This window comes from Bactrocera dorsalis, chromosome 2 (assembly GCF_023373825.1).
Source record: "Bactrocera dorsalis isolate Fly_Bdor chromosome 2, ASM2337382v1, whole genome shotgun sequence".
NCBI classification, from domain to species: domain Eukaryota; kingdom Metazoa; phylum Arthropoda; class Insecta; order Diptera; family Tephritidae; genus Bactrocera; species Bactrocera dorsalis.
In genome coordinates, this window is record NC_064304.1 from 60,693,363 (window position 1) to 60,713,421 (window position 20,059).

At 35.9% G+C, this 20,059-nt stretch overlaps 1 protein-coding gene and 1 long non-coding RNA gene across 19 annotated transcripts in view; both read right to left on the bottom strand.

Annotated features, from left to right (window-relative positions):
• LOC105233177 (zinc finger BED domain-containing protein 4) overlaps positions 1-20,059 on the bottom strand; it is a 454,786-nt gene that overhangs the window by 341,143 nt on the left and 93,584 nt on the right. The window lies entirely within an intron of this gene.
• LOC125776785 (uncharacterized) lies at positions 8,712-18,839 on the bottom strand. The gene is made up of 2 exons (XR_007421950.1): positions 10,127-18,839; positions 8,712-10,074 (listed from the first exon to the last, which is right to left on the bottom strand). It is a non-coding gene; the product is annotated as an uncharacterized LOC125776785 (long non-coding RNA).

Below are 20,059 nucleotides of genomic sequence, written 5' to 3' on the forward strand. Positions count from 1 at the left end.
AGTATCCAATATTCAAACCTTAAATTGGCGTAAACGTGTAGTAAACAAAACGATGCCAAAGAAAAAGGCGACATCTGTGGATCAAGTTTTTATCACATCGCTTAATATCTATAAAAGAAAGTGATGTTAGTTACTACGCTTATAACTAGAGAACGCCTGGACCGATTTCGGTGATTACCACCAATTCGGATAGGTCTCCTCCCAAACAAGGAGAATACTTTTTTTTTAGGGTAATTCCAAAAAGTATCTTTTTTCCATAAACATTTTTTTTCAATTTTTGTTTGTTTTGTTTTTCAATATTTTGATTTGTAAATTATTTGAATAGTTCAATTTCGGTGGCTTGCTTTTTTATTCCGGCTATTCAAAAGAAAAATTATTCAGTAAAAACTTTACGTGCGTTTCACACAAAGAGGTCAATTGCAGATTGAAATTTGTTACGAAGCCACGAAGAGGTCGCCCTAATATCGGTTCATCAAAGTATGGCAGCCAAAGGCAAGGCAAGGCAAGAAGTACTCCCAGGATGCGGTGACATACGTGCGGAATTATGGATCGCGGTCAATAAGCAAGCGATCGTCACGATGTCACAGCACGACTTTTCAAACAACAGTTACGATGTTTCATGGAGTTTATCTTGGAGTAGGGTAGGTACATATATGTGGTACTGTTAGATGCTAAATGTACTCTGTTGAGTGGCAAAAGAGAGGTTTGTCGCAAGTACATATTCTTTGGATGGTGGATGGTTGTCACACCAGATCAAATTGATGAACTCATTTCTGCGGAAATTAATGATGCAGAGAAAGATCCAGTATTATATGAAGTGATGAAAACCAACATGGTTCATGGACCTTGCGGACACCACAATCACACTTCGGTTTGTATGCCTGACAATAAATGCGCGAAACATTATCCATGTGCTTTTCTGAAACACAAGCTGGAAATGATGGATATCCACTCTATCGGCGTAAATATCGAAGTTAACAACACATCAAAGTTGACAACACATGGGTCGTACCATATTCGCCACTATTGTCTAATTCACATTCAAAAGTCATGTGAATGTTGCGTATTGCAGTTTGGTGTAATCGATAAAATACGTTTGTAAATACGTCACCATAGGAAGCAACATGGCGGTTATTGGTTTTAAACGACACGGTCGATACGTGAACTGAAATAAAGTGCTTTGTAAGATATTTCTTTTGAAATTCATGAACGTTTTCCGACTGTTGTGCGTCTCGAAGTTAATTTGGGGAATGACCAAAGAGTCAATTTCAACCCAGAGAATACAGTACAGTCAACAGAAACACCACCAGCAACAAAATTAACATTAGCGAGTTTTTTCTCAACTTCCGTCAGTGATCCGTTTGCGAGAACATTGCCCTATTCGAAATACGTTGATATTATACATGGGATGCATCATCGAAGAAATTGTTACGCAGGAAGCAGGGTCATCCAGTAGATGGACATCCAGGTGTGTTCTCAACTAATGCATTAGAATGAACTTACACAATCCACCCGAAAAACGAATGCCACTGAAGTTCACACACATTTCGCGATGATCAGCCTTCAAATCCGCGTTATGGGATACGACCAAAAATTACATTGCCGAAGACATTTTACATTGCATACGCTAAGAATTGGAAATGGGTCAATACTGATTGATACTTCCCATGGTCTGATATCAATCCCATATGCCGTTTATCAATTCACGAAAGATGGACTCATCACGAATGTTTATACGAACATTGGCCAAACTGTCGTAAGTACGATTCCTTGAGTGTACGAGAAATTTTAGCTGCCACAAATACCTATGTTGTTGACTTAAACTGGAAAATTCAAAGTCAAATTCCAGGAGACTTGCAATCATACAAATCGATCGATCGTCTGACAATGAAGACGACACCGTGAATTACCAGTGGAATTTGTAAATTCTTTGGAGAGGCCTGGTATGCCACCGCATCATCGCAATCTGATTGTGATGCACCTATCAAATATAAGGGACAGAATGCTTGATTCTATGGATTTCTTTTGAGTTCTAACGATTTGCCAATTCGGTTCAAAAGTATTCCGTTTCCAGTGAAAATTGAATTTAAAATGACGATCAACAGAATAGTCGCATAGTGGGTGGCATACATTTGGAAATGCTATGTTTTTCACACGGCCAGATATACGTGGCGTGCTCAAGAGTTGGAAAACCATCTTCTCTGTACATTTACGCACTGAAACAGAAACAAAAAAATTTTTTTTATCAAGCTGCGTTACATTGAAGAAAAATGTAGACAAATAGCAAATAAATGATTATCAATAAGATATGAATTTTTGTCTTTTCATTTCAAAACACATAATTTCGCGCAGGACAACGGCTGCGGGGTCATATATATAAAAGAAAGTGACGTTAGTTACTACGCTTATAACTGGAGAACGCCTGGACCGATTTCGGTGATTACCACCAATTCGGACAGGTCTCCGCCCAAACAAGGAGAATACTTAAGAAAATTCTGGAAAATTTTCCGAAAAAAAAATTATAAAGAAAATAAATTTTCAAATACGATTTTAAAAAGGAAATAAAAACGAACATGATTTTAAATGCTGTATTGCCAGTAGATGGCGTTGTGTGCATCAACTTTTGACAGCTGCATGCATATGCACAGTTGGCAACCCACGCAAGATGCAAAGACATATGTGACTTGAGTTTAGTAACATAAATATGGGCATTTTCTTAAGCTTTTATCGGCTTTCGTTAGTTATTGTAATTCAATTTGATTTAATACATTATCTATATATATAAAACAATGAAAACTCGATAAAATTGGATAATTCCAAATAGTAACTTTTTTCCATACAATTTTTTTTTTCAATTTTTGTTTGTTTGGTTTTTCAATATTTTGATTTGTAAATTATTTGAATAGTTTAATTTCGGTCGCTTGCTTTTTTATTCCGGCTATTCAAAAGAAAAATTATTGAAAATTATTCAGAGAAAACTTTACGTGTGTTTCACACAAAGAGGTCAATTGCAGATTGAAATTTGTTACGAAGCCACGAAGAGGTCGCTCGGTCTTCGTTTTGCCATCAACGTATGGCAGCCCAAGGCAAGGCAAGGCAAGAAGTACTCCCAGGATGCGGTGACATACGAGTACGTGCGGAATTATGGATCGCGGTCAATCAGCAAGCGATCATCACAGCACGACTTTTCAAACAACAGCTGCGATGTTTGATTGACTTTATCTTGAAGCAACGTACATATATATGGTGCTGTTGGATGCTAGATGTACTCTGTTGAGTGGCAAAATAGAGGTTTTCAGCATGCACACATTCTTTTTTGGATGGTGGATGATGGTTACACCAGATCTAATTGATGAAATCATTTCTCCGGAAAATCCTGATGTAGAGAAAGATCCAGTATTATATGAAGTGGTGGAAACCAATATGGTTCATGGACCTTGCGGACACTACAATCCCTTTTCGGTTTGTATGTCTGACAATAAATGCACGAAACAGTATCCACGTGCTTTTCTTTCGGAAACACAAACTGGAAATGATGGATATCAACTCTATCGGCGTCGCTCACCAGATAACAGAACATTCAGCATTCAACTTAGAAGAGTGAATGTTGACAACACATGGATCGTACTATATTCACCATTATTGTCTAATTCATATTCAAAACTCATATCAGTGTTTAGTATTGCAGTTTGGTGAAATCGATAAAATACGTTTGTAAGTACGTCACCAAAGGAGGCAATATGGCGATTATTGGTCTTGAACGATACGGTCGATTCGTGAACTGCAATAAAGCGCTTTCTAGGATATTTACTTTTGCAATTCATAAACGTTTTCCGACTGTTGTGCGTCTCACAGTTAATTTAGAGAATGGGCAAAAGGTGTATTTCAACCCAGAGAATACAGTATAGCCAGTGGAAACATCGCCAGCAACAAAATTGACATTGTCGAGTTATTTCTCAACTTTCGTCAGTGATCCGTTTGTGAGAATATTGCTCTATTCGGAAATACCTTGATATCATACATGGAATGCATCGTCGAAGAAATAGTTACGCAGAAAGCAAGGCCAACCAGTAGATTGACATCCAGGTGTCTAATGCATTAGGACAAATTTACACAATCCACCCGAAAAACGACGATTGTTTATGTACGCGTATGATTAATGTACGCGGTTCAACTATATTTGAGTCATTTCTTACTGTGTATAGTTCGATGTGTGCAAGTTTTGGAGAAGTAAGCCAGCAATTACATTTGCTGGAACACGTTAATCACTGGAATGAAGTTCGCATACTTTTCGATATAAACATCGACATTGCCAAAGACATTTTACATCGTCTTCGCTAAAAATTGGAAATGGTACAATTTCGGTTGATACTTCCGGTGGCTCGATATCAATTCACGAAAGATGAACTCATCACAAATGTTCGGACATTGGCTAAATTATCGTATCTACGATTCCTTGAGTGCACGCGCAATGTTAGCTGCCAAAAATACCGATGTTGTTGACTTAAACTGAAAGATTCAAAGTCAAATTCCGGGAGACTTGCGCTCATACAAATCGATCGATCGTCTTGACAATGAATACGACACCGTGAATTATCCAGTGGTATTTCTGAATTCTTTGGACAGGCTTGGTATGCCACCGCATCATTTGCGTCTCAAAGCCCGTCGTTATTATGTTTTGCAATCTTCATGCGCCGAATACAAGGGGGAGAATGCTTGATTCTACGAATTCGTTTGAGTTCTAACGATTTTCCATTTCAGTTCAAACGTATTCCGGCATAAATAAGGAAATGCTGTGTTTTTCACACGGCCGTGGCGTGCTCACGAGTTGGAAAACCATCTTTTCTGAACGCCGGAACAGAAACCAAAAAACGTTGTTTATAAAGCTGCTTACATTGAAAAAAAAAATTAAATGATTAATTTAACTTTCTTTTAATTTCAAAATACATAATTTTACGCAGGACAACGGCTGCGGGGTCAGCTAGTATATTACTAAAGTTGATAAAAAAAAAAAAATTAACATACACTCATATGTATGTATCAACAAATTAAAATATCATTAAATTCCACAAATTTGCATTTGTACTAAAAGTGCATACCTGCCCTTTGCCATTTTCTCATCCCGCGTTATTCGTACGGCAAAATAATATACACACATACACACGGCATATAATTTGTCTATGCCGGTATATACAAACATATGTACATATAACGTACATAGGGTACATTAAATTAAATTTTAATTTACAATTTAAATATTTCGGGAAAAAAATTCGGTGCGGTAAATGCAACCGTTTAATAAGGAAAAAATTCCATTCTATTAACAAAAAAAATAATTACAAATATGTATATACGAAAAAAATAACAAAAAACCAAGAATTGGAAGCCAAAGCGCATATGAGCATTTAATTTTATATTCTATATTCAAAGACCAAATCGGCACATTTTCAGCAATACCCATTGTCCTTGTTAATATACAAGCAAGCAGGATTTTAAGCATACGAGTATAACCTATGCACATATCGTGCAGACTCAAAGGCCATTAACCTTTTGCGTTCTCTCATTATCGCCTGTATACGCAAGTATAAACTAACGAGTGCGAAGCAATAAATAAAATAGAAAGAAAACAAAACAAATTAATAGCACAACTATATATTAGGAATAAGAAAAACGAAACACTCGTTCGTTAGTTAATACATTGCGTATACAACAAAAATACAAGATTTTAATAAGGAAAACGAAATACGCGTTCGTTATTCGATACGTTGTGTATACAATAGAGGTGTTCTACGTTATATGGAGATTTTTGATATAGTGTTTTAAGTTAACAGAATGGGCTAATTTCTTTCCTTTTTATGTAAAAATGTTTAAAAAAATTGGGGACAATCGGATGATGGGAAGACGGCGCGGAAATGTTTTAAAATTAAAAATTGCCTTCCTATAGGAAAAAACAAGTTTTATGTATTCAAGTATCGATTTTTCTTTTAGTGTATTTATTAAATGAGAATGTATGCTTTAATATGTCTCAACCAGCACGATATAAAGAATAATTTTAATAATATTTTGTTCTTATTTCGAGTGAAAAAACGGTAAATAATATTTTTTTATCGCACCATCGTCGTAACTGTCGATTGCTTTATTTTTGCAACATGAACCAGCAATATTTGCAAAAATAAAAAACGAACGACTGCAGACTTTGGTAACGGTATTTTTGGGCAGCGAAATAAAACAGTAAATGGACTGTGTTCTTTTTTCAATAATTGTCACTCTCGTTTGTTTGGCATTTGAAATCAGATGTGTTAATTTGTGCGAAATTGTGATTATTTAATAAAAAAAAAAGAAATGAGTGAATTACCAGCAACTGCGAGTACATTACATATGCAAACACGACAACGTTCTGAACAAGTTGTGAATATTGAACTAATTGGAAGAATTTCTCATCAGATAACAGGTGCTAAACTACCATCGAACAAACAAATACTGCAATTACTATTTTATAACATTAGATTTGTGTATCGGCAATTGAGAGAAAGTGCAAAATTAACAATAAATGCTGTATTAATATTTTGGCAACAAGCTCGAATTCCGACAAAAGATGTAGCTAGGTGTGTCGATAAATTAGTATCTCTGTACAAATTATGGCAGAAGATTCAAAAAACCGTACCAAATAAGAGATCCGATGATTAGAAAAAAATTGTTGAAGACTTTTCTGCAGAATTGGATAATTTGTTTGACATTGCTCATGAGATGCCTAATAAAACATGCGTATTAGCGAAGACAAGGAATTTTTGATTCTACAAAGGCAAAAAGGTCGCCCTGGTAGCATGGTCGGTGCTGACATGGTATTGTATCGGCGACAAAACTGAACAGATCGCCGCATTGAGAAAGAAATGTCTAGAAAAAGGAAACATCAACAAATGTCGGAAGTGAATCGTAAGTTTATCAAATGAAATTAATTTTATTTATAATGGTCAAATGATATTGTGTAGGTGAACTCAAAGACAATTTTGGTATGGACTATGAAGAAGATATTGGTGACAGTGAGCCTGAAGTAGCGGAAACCAATGTGAAAAAAATACAAAACAAACTGCTTCAACTTGTATTAACAGGGGAAGAAAACATTTCATCACACCGCGATTGCTTTCAGCACTTGATAGCGCCAAAGTAAGCGATGGAAAGGCGATGCACATTCTGATGGCGACTGCAGAAGCATTGGGCCATTGCACTAGGGACTTGGTAGTCAATCGTTCTACTCTCCATAGACTGAGGGAAGAGCATCGCAGAAAAGAAACACAGAGGATTCAAGAGAGTTTTATTGACAAAGTATACCATGATTGAAAATATAAGTATAGGTTATTTAAATACTAATAATATTCTATTCTAGCTAAGTGATACACAAGCAATGGTCGTCCACTGGGATGGTAAAGTATTGCCAGATCTAATTGGAAAAATAAAAGTTGAGCGAATTGCAGTGCTTGTTAGTTATAATGGCGAATCCAAATTTCTAGGCGCTCCAAAACTTGTATCTGCCACTGGTAAAAATATAGCTACAGCCGTTTTTGTTAGTAAATGGAATATTTTAGATCGCGTAGAAGGCATGTCTTTTGATACCACGTCCACTAATACTGGTCCAATGAATGGAGCATGCGCTCAATTGCAACGCATGTTAGGAAGAAATTTGTTGACGTTACCATGCCATCAACACATTCTAGAAATATACTTGCGTAGTGTATTCGACCTGCATTTCAAAGTGACTCAAGCACCAGAAGTCTCAATTTTCGAGAGATTTGCCAAAGCCTGACCAAATATTGACACTTCATCATTTAAGAGTGGGCTCGACTGTGAAGATATAAAATCTCATATAATTGATGGCATCTGCAATGACATCAAACAATTTTATCATTCACAATTACAAAAAACTTTTGTTCGTGCTGACTACGAAGAATTTTTACGTCTAGTACTTACATTTCTTGGTGACAATGGTGGTAAATTTAAAACACCCGGAGTTACAAGTCATGCACGTTGGATGTCAAAGGGAATATATTCCTTGAAAATATTTCTTTTTCGTGATCAATTTCACTTGAGTAAAGCTGAATTAAAAGGTTTAGGTCACATTTGCGTTTTTTTAGTGCGTTTATATATAAGTGCTTGGTACAAATGCTCTAATGCAGTGTTTCCCAAAGTGGGCGATAACGCCCCCTTGTGGGCGCTGCAGGTGTCAAGGGGGGCGGTAAGAGACCCACAAAGAAAATAGGGGCGTTGCACAGTGGTGCCGCTTCATACAAGCCGCGGCAAAAAATAGAAGGAATCGAGGTAGGGCTTTGAAATTTGGCACACATCTCTCATATTGCCAAATTAGATGAAAAAAAAAAAATTTGTTAAAATCCGCCCACAACCACGCCCACCTCCCATATAACATAAAAATCAAAAATCATCCTACAGTAACAAAATTTTCTACAGTGTAATATTTTGTAAATATAAGCTTGTCCAGAAAAAATAAAGCAAATCCGCCCACAATTACGCCCATCTTCCATATAATATAATCACAAAAGTTGCAATATTTTCGCTGTTATCATAGCTAGACTGTTAAAAATTGTCAAACGGATTTGAAACAATAAAAATTATTATTTCTCTAAAAATGAAACATGTTCGCCCATAACTACGCCCACCTCCCATATAACATAACCAATAAATATTCAAAAATGATCATATATTATTAATTATTTATTCAACAAGTAATTTTTTAACATCATCGTCCAATTCTAAAGTTTTATTTTTGAGATTTGTTCTGAAACCATTAATAAAAGGATCCGATGAAGCTAAAAGCAAGTACATTACATCTTGATTTGTAGAAATTCTGTCGCATTTTCTAGAATGATTAAGCCTATATTTCTTGTAATCTTTATTGCGAGCTTCGTGAGCCTCATCTGATAGCATGCCCAATGGTAAAATAGAGGATGAAACAATTTTACTTCCATGCATTAAAACTTTATGTACCGTCATTGGCATATAGTAAAATTTATAAAGGCTGATATATAACCTCGCAGTTTTCATGCAATAAATTTCAAATTTTTGAGGATCTATTGCTGCTTGAATATTGATTTTATTTAATATTATTTTAAATTTCTGCAATATCACAATGTTTTATTTCTTTTGCCATTTCAAAATTTCGTGTTTTGTTAATTTTTTTTCACCCGTTTGCACTTCGCTCGGTATCACATACGACACATACGAACGCTAAATCCTTTGAGGGTTTTACTATACTGACCTAGTACGATCACCCTGACTTGGAATTTCTCACCCCCCAGATTAGCTGTTGTACTGTGTAATTAGCTCAAATAATATAAGGCATCTAAACTAGTATTTTGTTGTTGTTGTATAACGAGAGACAACTCCAAAAAATAACAACTAAGCAGCAAACCGAACAATCAAAAAAACTAACAAAACAACGAAAAAAAAAATGAAAATGCAACAGACAATGTTATAGCTATCTTTGATCCTTATTCGCACGTATCCGCAGTTCATTTTTTCGTTATCAAATCCCTTAAAGTGTACATAAAATATTAGGACTAACTAGACTATGTAGGTACATGTAGCTAATAGTCAAAACTATAATTTTTATGTAAAAGTGTTTAAAAAATGGTTTTATTTTAAAACTTTGTCAAAATTGACATAAATTAGGCCTATGAAATGAAAATAATTATTTTATAATATATTATAATATATATTTGGATAGGCTTTAAAGTCACTTCTTATTGCATAAAACGTCGAACCCCCATACGTCTGTTCTCATATTTTTCTCAATCAGCCCTATCACGCAATCCATCGTAGAGTGTTTTTTCGGGAAAGTTACGAAACTGCTATCATGCAATTCGAACAGTTCCGAAAGTAAGTTCGAAATTCGTAGAGTTGCGATCACTGAATTCACTCGGAACGGAAAATTTTTAAGTTTAGCGGAATTTTTGTACGACAGGTTTGTGCTAACGGAGAAATAAATTTCCATATGTGAGAGTCATGATTGCTGCCAGGAAACTGAACATTCACATAACGTATTTTCATTTTATTGTCACATATCTGCAAAACATTGATTAAGATGTTTGAAATGCGAATTTGTCACCAAACTTACAATCATGGCATTGATACTAAAGTATCCTTTGCGGTTATAATAGAGAAACTTATCTTTAGTTGGGGCAACGATTTTAATAAGTGTCCCGTCTACACATAAAATCGCGCCTGGAAATCCATATTTCTGAAAAAAAATCCTTTTTCGCTTCCCTTTTTTCAACATCACTTAAATCGAGGTTTATCCACTGAGGGCACAAATGAGACTGAAGCAATCCCAATACTTCTTTTAAGATGCAACAAAATGTTGACTGAGCCATTGGAATATCGAAGTCTTTACCCACTCCATGCTGATAGCCTCCTTCAACTAAAAACCGTAAAACTGAAGACAATCGATGAAGTAAAGATATAGACGACGATCTTGAAGAACTTGCATTCCTCTCTAGAACATCGAGGACATACGTAAAGGCCGCCTTATTTAAGCGATAGTTTTTAATAAACCTGTTTTAGAAAAATAATTTTAATAAAATTTAACAATGAATTTTTATGGATTTATGAACTGTACATTGTTTCGTCCACATCGAAAGGGTTACTCCTGTCCCTCAGTGATTTTCGGTGAATTTTTATATCACGCCGACTTCTCTCACGTTCTTCCTCAAGCAACATAAATGAAAACGTTAGCGAATACATATTTTTTGTTCGTAAAATCAATTTCAATATAAACGTTTCCACTTTTATTAATCCTAATTTTTATTTTTTCTTCTACACAGCTGATTTCGAAATGTCAAAATTCTAAATTAAGTCTGGCAACAAAAGTTTCGAATTCACATGAATTCAATGATAGCAAATTGTTCGTATTCGTAGCGGACATTCGTATTCGTAGCTTTGCTACGATGGATTGCGTGATAGGGCTGAATATTTTTCACAATTTTCAAGAGTTCTATTTTTATTTGACTTTAAAAATACGTTGTTATGTCAATGAAATGTCAATTCGCAAATACGTAATAAATTAAACCGTATTCATTGTCTAGAAACACTACTGGAATGAAATTTTGTTAAAATTAGATAGTTAAAAATTACATATTTTTTCCGCCTTTTACCCACTGTGCGTTGTGTAGTAGGGTGAGTCGATTCCGGAATTTTTTCGATTCGGTATTTCTAATAGTGCGGAAAAGTTGCCTAAGTACTTCCTGATTCCAATGCAACTTTTTGTTTTGAGATCGGATTGCATCTTCAACCCCAACTCCGGCCTTGAAATTTCGGAAATTCGGCTAAAATCGTGAAAATCGCTCCTGAAATACGCATCTCATGGCAAAATGTGTAAAACAAAAGTTATTTGTCACGTCATTTGCTACCGAGATGGTATATGTGATCATGGCCGTAGGACAAACCGTTCCCGAGATACAAGCGAAAAGACGGCGCGCCACAGCGCAAGGTCAAAATTGTTGCAGCTCTCAGCTAACCTGTATTGGTCACCCAGAACCCACCGCGTGGAGGTAGCTGCTCTTCGGGTTCCTCCCAAGCCCAACCCAACCAACCAACCATATGTCAGGCTTGTTTTAGTCTGAATCTGTGTCAAATTTATTGATAAAATCAGATTTTGTACTAAACTTTGGCACTTGTTGCCTAGATTTCAGTGTAGAGCGTATAAAAAGATCACGAAATTGGGGGCCAATAACTTTAGAAGATGCCTCTGTCACCAGTTTGACGATTCTCTCGACTGCCACGGTGTGAGAGGGGAATTCATTAAATTTCCATACCTCTGCAGTGTCTCCCGACAGCCCTTTTATGAGTTCTTCGTTAGAAACTGAACAAAGAACTGGTGGAACAGTCAAGGTAATAGTCTTCCAGTTAATCATGTCGTAATAAGTATTAGCTTTGAAATTCAGCTTTGGCACTTTATTACATCTAACTCTTCCATTTATGGTGTCAGACTCTGCTTCTCTGGCTGCCATAAGACGGTCAAGGGCCAACTTTCTGACTTCTATCCGTTCGTCAGTCATCATACTAAGGAGAATGTTTTCTGGAAGAGCAAAGAAAGCATTCTGTTGAATGGATGAATCGACAACCTTGCGCAGTTTAGCGGGTGAGTATCTCGACCTTTGAATTGCAGCATAGAGAAGGCGCGAGCCATCTTTGATTGAACTGTTGAATCTTATTGAGAACCACAAAGGTGAGTAAACTGTAAGTTTGTACTTGACCAAAATCTTTATTTCCTTTGTTGGTTTGTCAGTAGAAATGTATAATCTCAGAATTCTATTTGCACAGGTGAGCCAGCGAGATTTGCACATGTTACCTGGATGCATCGACGGTAAATCTGAGGAACATTGACCGGAAATAACAGCTTCTGATATTTTATAGAGATAAGCTTGGTCTGTGCTAAGTTGGGTCGGATTAATAACCTCAGAAGGTAAGGCAGGATGGAAAACTTTCAAATTTGACAACAGGCAACTTCTCACAATAAGGGAGCAGTTTACCTATGTCGCCAGAGAATGTATTTGGACTCTTTGAGACACCATCTATGTGTTCGAAAAGAGCACGGAATGGAAGTTCGTTGAAATGTAGAAGACAAACAACCCACTGTAATGGCCTACCTATTCTTTCTTCTAGTTTCCGAATGATTCCACCTTTCCAACCTGTGTTCGTGTTGGTGCCATCAGCACCGACAACTTCTAGATGTTCCACATCAACTGAATTGTCTTGTAAATGTTGCCATATAACTTGCGTCTCATCCTCAGCTGACCCGGAAGGAGAGGTGACGTGGCCAAAGTAATGACAACCAGGTTCCGCTATAAGAGAAATATGTTCCTCTTTGACAGTGTCGCGGTAGTACCTTTCACCTTCGCTGACTTGTGTAAGTGTATTGTCTTTGCGGTCGTCAAAATACAGCCCATATACAGAGTCAATAGTTTCGGTGTTTTGGAGGTTAACTCCAACACTTTTTTTTGCCCGACTAATCTTGCATTTGTCAGTGACAAAGCTAGCCTGATCCTCTGTTATCAAACCTGCTTTTTTGGCATCCAGAAAAGCAGATGAAACAATCAAGGCCGCTGCTCTATCACTTACTCCAAATCTTTGGGCAGCTAAAGCAGTGTGTTCTAATACTAGTGTGTTTTGTTTGGTTTTAGAGAATGGAAGAGAAAATTCATCATCAGCATCGTTTTTCGAAGAATCAATGTGCGACGCGCCTACATTGTTGTCGTCTGTATGAGAGTCTGGCTGATCTGAATGGTCACGTGTTCTAGCTGATACTTTTCTGGTAAGTGCTGATGTTGAATGACGTTTTGAAAGCTTTTCTTTACGTTCATTTTTCTTTGTAATCTTTTTTGTTTCAGGTAGATCAACACTTCCAATGCGACCAATTCTTGTGGTTCTCTGGTCCTAGAGAAATGGTTGTTCATTGATAGGAACTTTCCTTTCCTTTGGACAAGTGCAAGAAGAAAAATAAATGCATTTACAAGCAGCGATGTCAAATAATTTTCCGGCAGAAGAGACAAAATCGTCTCTTTTAGAGCTCAAACCTATTGGGTTCCTTAAAAACATTTTCTTATGGTATGTGGTGAGCATTTGTACAACTCTGGTGTGTGAAACTATCGGAATAGATGACTTTTTGAAAGTATTTTCAACCTTTTTTGCAACTATTTCTGTAACCTCTTTACTCCTAGGTTCATAGTTGTCGCCTCGGAGTCGCCCTATACCAAATCTTTCAAACTGATAACACAAAAGAACATCCTGGTAAGTAGGTAACTGGGACTCAGAGAGATTGTACGGATATATGCCAAACACAGGACATTTCTGTCTAAATTTAAATTTAGATACAGACATTTTGAGTTCTGTGTTTTGTTGAGAGAATATAAGTGATAGCACCTGGCGAAATCAACGACAAGAGTGAAGGAACTCGATGAAAAAATATTTATGTGGAGACCAGTCCGAACGTGTCGTATGGCGCAGGGAAATGAATGTAAGTGATAGAACTCGGCGAAATCACCGACAAGAGTGAAGGAACTCGATGAAAAAATATTTGTGTGGAGATCTATCCGAACGTGTCCTTTGGCGTAGGTGAATGAATGTGAGTGATAGCACTCGGCGAAATCAACGTCAAGAAGTGTGGCCGCAAGCCGATTTTCACCTTGCGCTGTGGCGCGCCGCCTTTTCGCTCGTATCTCGGGAACGGTTCGTTCTACGGCCATGATCACCATTTCGGTTGCAAATGACGTGACAAATAACTTTTGTTTTATACATTTTGCCATGAGATGCGTATTTCAGGTGCTAGGTAGACAATTTCACGATTTTAGGCGAATTTCCGAAATTTCAAGGCCGAGGTTCGGATTGAAGATGCAATCCGATCTCAAAACAAAAAGTTGCATTGGAATCAGGTAGTACTAAGGCAACTTTTCCGCACTATTAGAAATACCGAATCGAAAAAAGTCCGGAATCGACCCACCCTATTGTGTAGAGGCCTGGGGGGTTATTTGTAATTTTATTTAGCTAGGAGGCCTCTTAGACAACGACTACATGAGCTCTCGGCTCTCAACAAAAACTTGTGAACATCAACTAATATGAATTAAAAGATTGCTCAAACTCGGTTCTATATTTCTCTCCGCGTAGTTCATATATCTGTCCTATTTTATTGAATATAGAAAAAATGAAAATCATGTCAATCGGACGCTCATTCATAACGGGGCATCCCGACAGAATACTAACCGTCAAACGTATTGCTATTGCCATTGCCAAATGTGTATGTGGGCATTTGCTATCATAATATAATAATTTGCGCAAAGGTGTAGGGTAGGTAGGTTCGAGCTGATGTAGCGCATGCTTTGAGCTCTTGAAAAATTTATTTTATCACTTGCGAAATGACGTCGGGTAGGTAGCTGATGCGCACGTTTTGAGCTTTTGAACTATATTGTCCGAAAAATTCCTTTGAGTAATAATTCTGTGCAAAGACGGATTTATGAAATGGCTGAAAACATTGAAGAATCATTGTGCGATCACCTGAGAACAAGCCAATTCTCAATTCAGCTCGATGAGTCCACTATACCAACTAATGAAGCATTGTTGTTGCCTTCCATGAGGTTTATTAAAGATGAGAAAATATGTGAAGAACTATTATTTGCTAGAAATTTAGAGACCGATACAAAAGGCGAAACCATATTCAATATATTGGAAAAGTTTTGCGATAAGAAAGAGATTCCTTTGAAAAATATTATTTCAATTGCTACGGATGGCGCTCCGGCTATTAAAATTCCATATGTCCTTGGTGTACATTGCGTTATTCATAGATAACATTTAGTTGCTAGAAACTTAAGTGAAAAACTATATCAATCACTGCAATATGTCATCAAAGCAGTCAATAAAATCCGCAACAGCTTTTTGAATGATAGATTATTTCATCAGCTTTGTGTTACTAATGAGAAGGATTTCAATTGTCTGACTCGATTCTACAACCTGTTTTACTCTGTTATAGAGTTCTTGGAAACTAAAGACACAGAATTTTAAGACAAGCTCATAACATCAAAGAATGATATAGCTTACATGACAGACCTGTATAAATTGTTCAACGACATGAATCTCCAACTGCAAGGCGATAAACTAAATTTAATTAAAACAAAAAACGTCGTTGCTGCTTTCGCTGCCAAACTGCTTTTACACAAAAAAAACTGGGCAGACGTGAGTTTCAAAATTTTCCGAATTTATCAGTATCATGTAGTAACGACGAATTGTTTGCCTACTGCCAACACTTCACCGAACGATACCAGGACATTTTGAACTTGGAAATACCAGACTGGGTGTTGGATCCGTTTTCAAATGTCAACACAGCAATGCCACCTCAGCTGGAAGAAGAACTTATAGAATTGACAACAAACAAGGAAATAAAAATCAAGTTCAAAAATGGTTACCAAGAATTTTGGCTACAAAAACCGATCTCGCAATTGTACCCTGGATTGTGGTCAATCGTTCAACGATTCTTGATAGCATTCCCATCGTCATATTTGTGTGAACGTGGATTTAGAGCTGTGACAACACTGCTTGCAAAAAATTGAAATCGTTTGCTTGTTACCGAACGTGGCGACTTGCGACTGTTCTTGATTAAATTGGAACCTGATATTAACAAACTTATTAAACAGCATCAGATTCATCCCTCACATTAGTTTTTATATATGGATCGATTATTTTAGTTCTATTTTTAATAAAAGATTCTATGTTTTAATACTATAAAGTTGTGTTTCAATAATCATTCTTATTGGCAGGTGGAGCCCGTAAGAGTTAACTTGAGACCTTAGCGCCGTTGTATGTTACGTACTGCGCTCAGGTTTCAAGTTGCTGGTTAAAGTAAAAGTTTCGTTTAGAATTCTCCGTTAATATACATATATAGGTGACAATAATTAATTTGAAGTTATAGTGGTTTTTAAATAGGTGAAAAAATAGGGGCGCTAAAAAAATATTTATTTTCAAAGTGGGCGGTGGACAAAATAAGTTTGGGAACCACTGCTCTAATGCAATTACCTCTCCCCTGCATGATTTAAACTTTGTAAAAGAATGTATTAATTATGAAAAAGTGAACCCAAGTAATTCTCCGGAATTGCTGAGAAAAATGCAACAACACATGTGGTATTTGTCAAAGGAAAACGTCGCAATGGCTTTCTTTGATTTCAATGTTTCTGTAGTTGTTAAGAAAAAAATGGTAAAAAATTTAAAATCAGAAGAGCCAGCTAATAAACTACAAAACAATCGCAAAACAAAAAAATTAAGTGACTTAGGCAATTCGGATTTAAGCGAATTTGTATCCAAAAGAACTTTAACAGTTTTTATGAAGTACAGGTTGTCAACCAACTTTTTCATAAAGAAGAAGAAAAACAGTTCCTCCTTCAAGTTGTTGAAGAATACAAAAAAAATATAAGTCCTATAAAAAATCAGAATTAATTTAAGTTTTAATATTTCCAGATGTATTAAATAAATTTATATGAACAAAAATATTTCCCTTAAGTAGTAGTTCTAAGTTAATATAATGCAAAAAATTGGAGAAAAATAATACACTAAAAGAAAAATTGATACTTGAATACATAAAACTTGTTTTTTCCTATAGTAAGGCAATTTTTAATTTTAAAACGTTCCCGCGCCGCACATAGGTTTCTGCTAGTGCATACTGTGGCTAAAATTATAAGGAGTTGTCGCAGGACAATGACATTTGGTACATCATTGTTATGGATTCCAATCAAGAAAAAAATGAAAACATTTTTTTAAAAAATTTTATTTTACGCCCACCTCCCATATAAGGTGAAACTTAATTTTTGACCTACAGCACTGATTTTTGGTACATAGCATTTTTATGACATTATATATGTTGGTGTTAAATTTCAATAATATCCGCCCACTTTTACGCCCACCTCCCATACAACTAAATTCTCTTTTATCAAGTCTCTTTTAGCAACTTTTTTACATCTTCGAGACATTCTGACATTGTTTTTTTCAAGGGGGGCAATTTGGGGCAGCTGAATTTTTTTTTTATCGTTTAGCTGAGACTTCAGGCTTTAATTCGGTATATGTATGTCGACAGCGGTAGACAGCGCTAAAAAGATGCACCACTTTGAATTTGAAGAACATTGAAATTTTGACGTCCAAATTATGTTGTTCCACAAAATTTTTTATGCATTATTTTTTTCAATGGATTTTGAAGCAATTTTTTCTTTGATACATATTACAAATGAAAAATAATAACAAAGTTGAATTTCAATAGTTGTTTTATTGTATCAATGATTTGACTTTTGAGTAAATTTTTTGCTAATTTTGATTTTCTCTACATTCACCAACTTTGGGTATTTCTGGACAAAAAACTAATGCAGATAGAATCCTAATACTTTGGGAAAATAATGTATAGATAGTTGCTAACAAACTGTGAAATTTTCATTCAAATCAGACAACACGAAATTTTTGAATTTCGGCCACAGATATCCCAATGTGCGCCGTCTTCCCATCATCCGATTGTCCCCAAATTTTTGAAGTAAAACTTCTTCAGAGAACGTTTAATATAGAGAAGATTCACGGCGCGAATAACGTAAAAATATTTTTGGCTAACTCGGCAGAGATGGAAGAGTCTCACCACAGACAAGTTATGAGCGAGTTTCACCACATTTAACAGCGATTAAGGGGTTTTTAGAGTCTATGAGAATAACATGTAAATGTAAATAAGAGAGCCAATGCAGGGCAATATACATACATGTGTATTTATATGCAGGTGACTTTTGGTTGGCGGAAAAAATCCTGTATGCTTTTGTATACTATATACAAGTAGTTAGATTTTTTCTAAGCCTAATATACGTATGCATGCATGCTCCTTATGATACTCCCAACAACAGCATTGTGATATTTTCATGCTTCATGTTAGCTTTCAACTAGAGGATCGCTTGTGTGTGATACATATGCAAATACATACATATGTATGAATGTATGCTTTTGCGTTTTGCCGTCGGCAATTCAATATTGACATGTAAATATAATTATGATATGAGTATAATTTTATATGAATGCATAGTACTATTTACAGTCAATTTGGACTTAAATATTTAATAATTTTATTTGATTTTTACATAATATATTATACTAATAAATATTTTTGTATTATTTCTTAGTAATAGAAATTGAATTTATCACAACAATATATGTGTGTATAAATACATCGTCTATCATATTAATCTCATTATCTGCTCATATGATTGCATGTATACGCATGTGCGCGTTCAGAAATTCATATCATGATTTTATCACTTATCAATATATTACATGTGCGCGCATTGATCTGCATGTTCATATATTCTTATATACTTATATGTACATATATTTGTATACACTTCCGAACAAATAATGCACAAGTATACAAACATACATATGCGTACACATGTGAATATGTCACCACAAAAAATTGAAGCATTGTTCTACAAAAACAACAATTGTCTAAATAGCAGAAGCATCACAAGTCAATATGGCAGCCGAATTGGCGAAGCCCAAATGTAGTAAATCTTACAACAAAAACGATTTCATTCATAAACGCAGGCGCATATTCCACAAACGACCTCGTTTCATTCATAAAAACAGACGCCGTAACATCTCTCCGAGCATGCCTTTGCCAACAAGCGTCTTTTCGCGACGATGGCAAAAGCTAAAAATCATAAATTGAACAACTTTCTGATGATTCTTCACAGAAAGAAGTGAGAAAAGTGGCAACATAGGAGTTGTCGATTTATAATATTTGTCTAAAATATTTTTCCGTGACTCGCAAAAATCTGCGTCGATATGTATGCAAGCTGATACATATGCATACATATTTACGCTAGTTTGTTGGCGAAGCTGTTACAGCGGCAAAGGAAGCGGTCAATAGGCGGCCATTCATTTATTTTTTTCGGCACAGCTTGGATTTTCTATCATCACACAAGTGCTGAACACATTGAGTGCGACAGACTGTTCTGTCAAATATTAGAATACACACGTTCTTAGGGACACAGTTATTGAGGCAGCTGCACAACTACATAACTGTGTCCATAAGAACGTGTGTATTTTAATATTTGACAGAACAGTCTGTCGCACTCAATGTGTTCAGCACTTGACTCTTTGACAAAACGCCAGTTTCGGCCATTGGTTGATCTTGACAAAGGAGATGCGAAAGATGCGTGCGACTACATATGTATTTGGCTGCCATATTGACTTGTGACGCTGCTGATGCTATTTCAAACGATTGTTGTTTTTGTAAAGCAATGTTTGTAGTTTTTGCGGGTGACATATATACATGTGAACGCATATATGTAAGTATGTACATATGTTGTATGTGTGCCAATGTCATACGCACATATTTATGTATGTACATATGAGCAGCGCGCACATGTTATTATTGATAAGTGATTATATGATTTGAATTCGCGAAAGCGAACATAAACACTCTATCTTTGTTAATGTGAAAATAAAGCCTATTTTATAATTATTTTTTGAATATATCAAATCATAC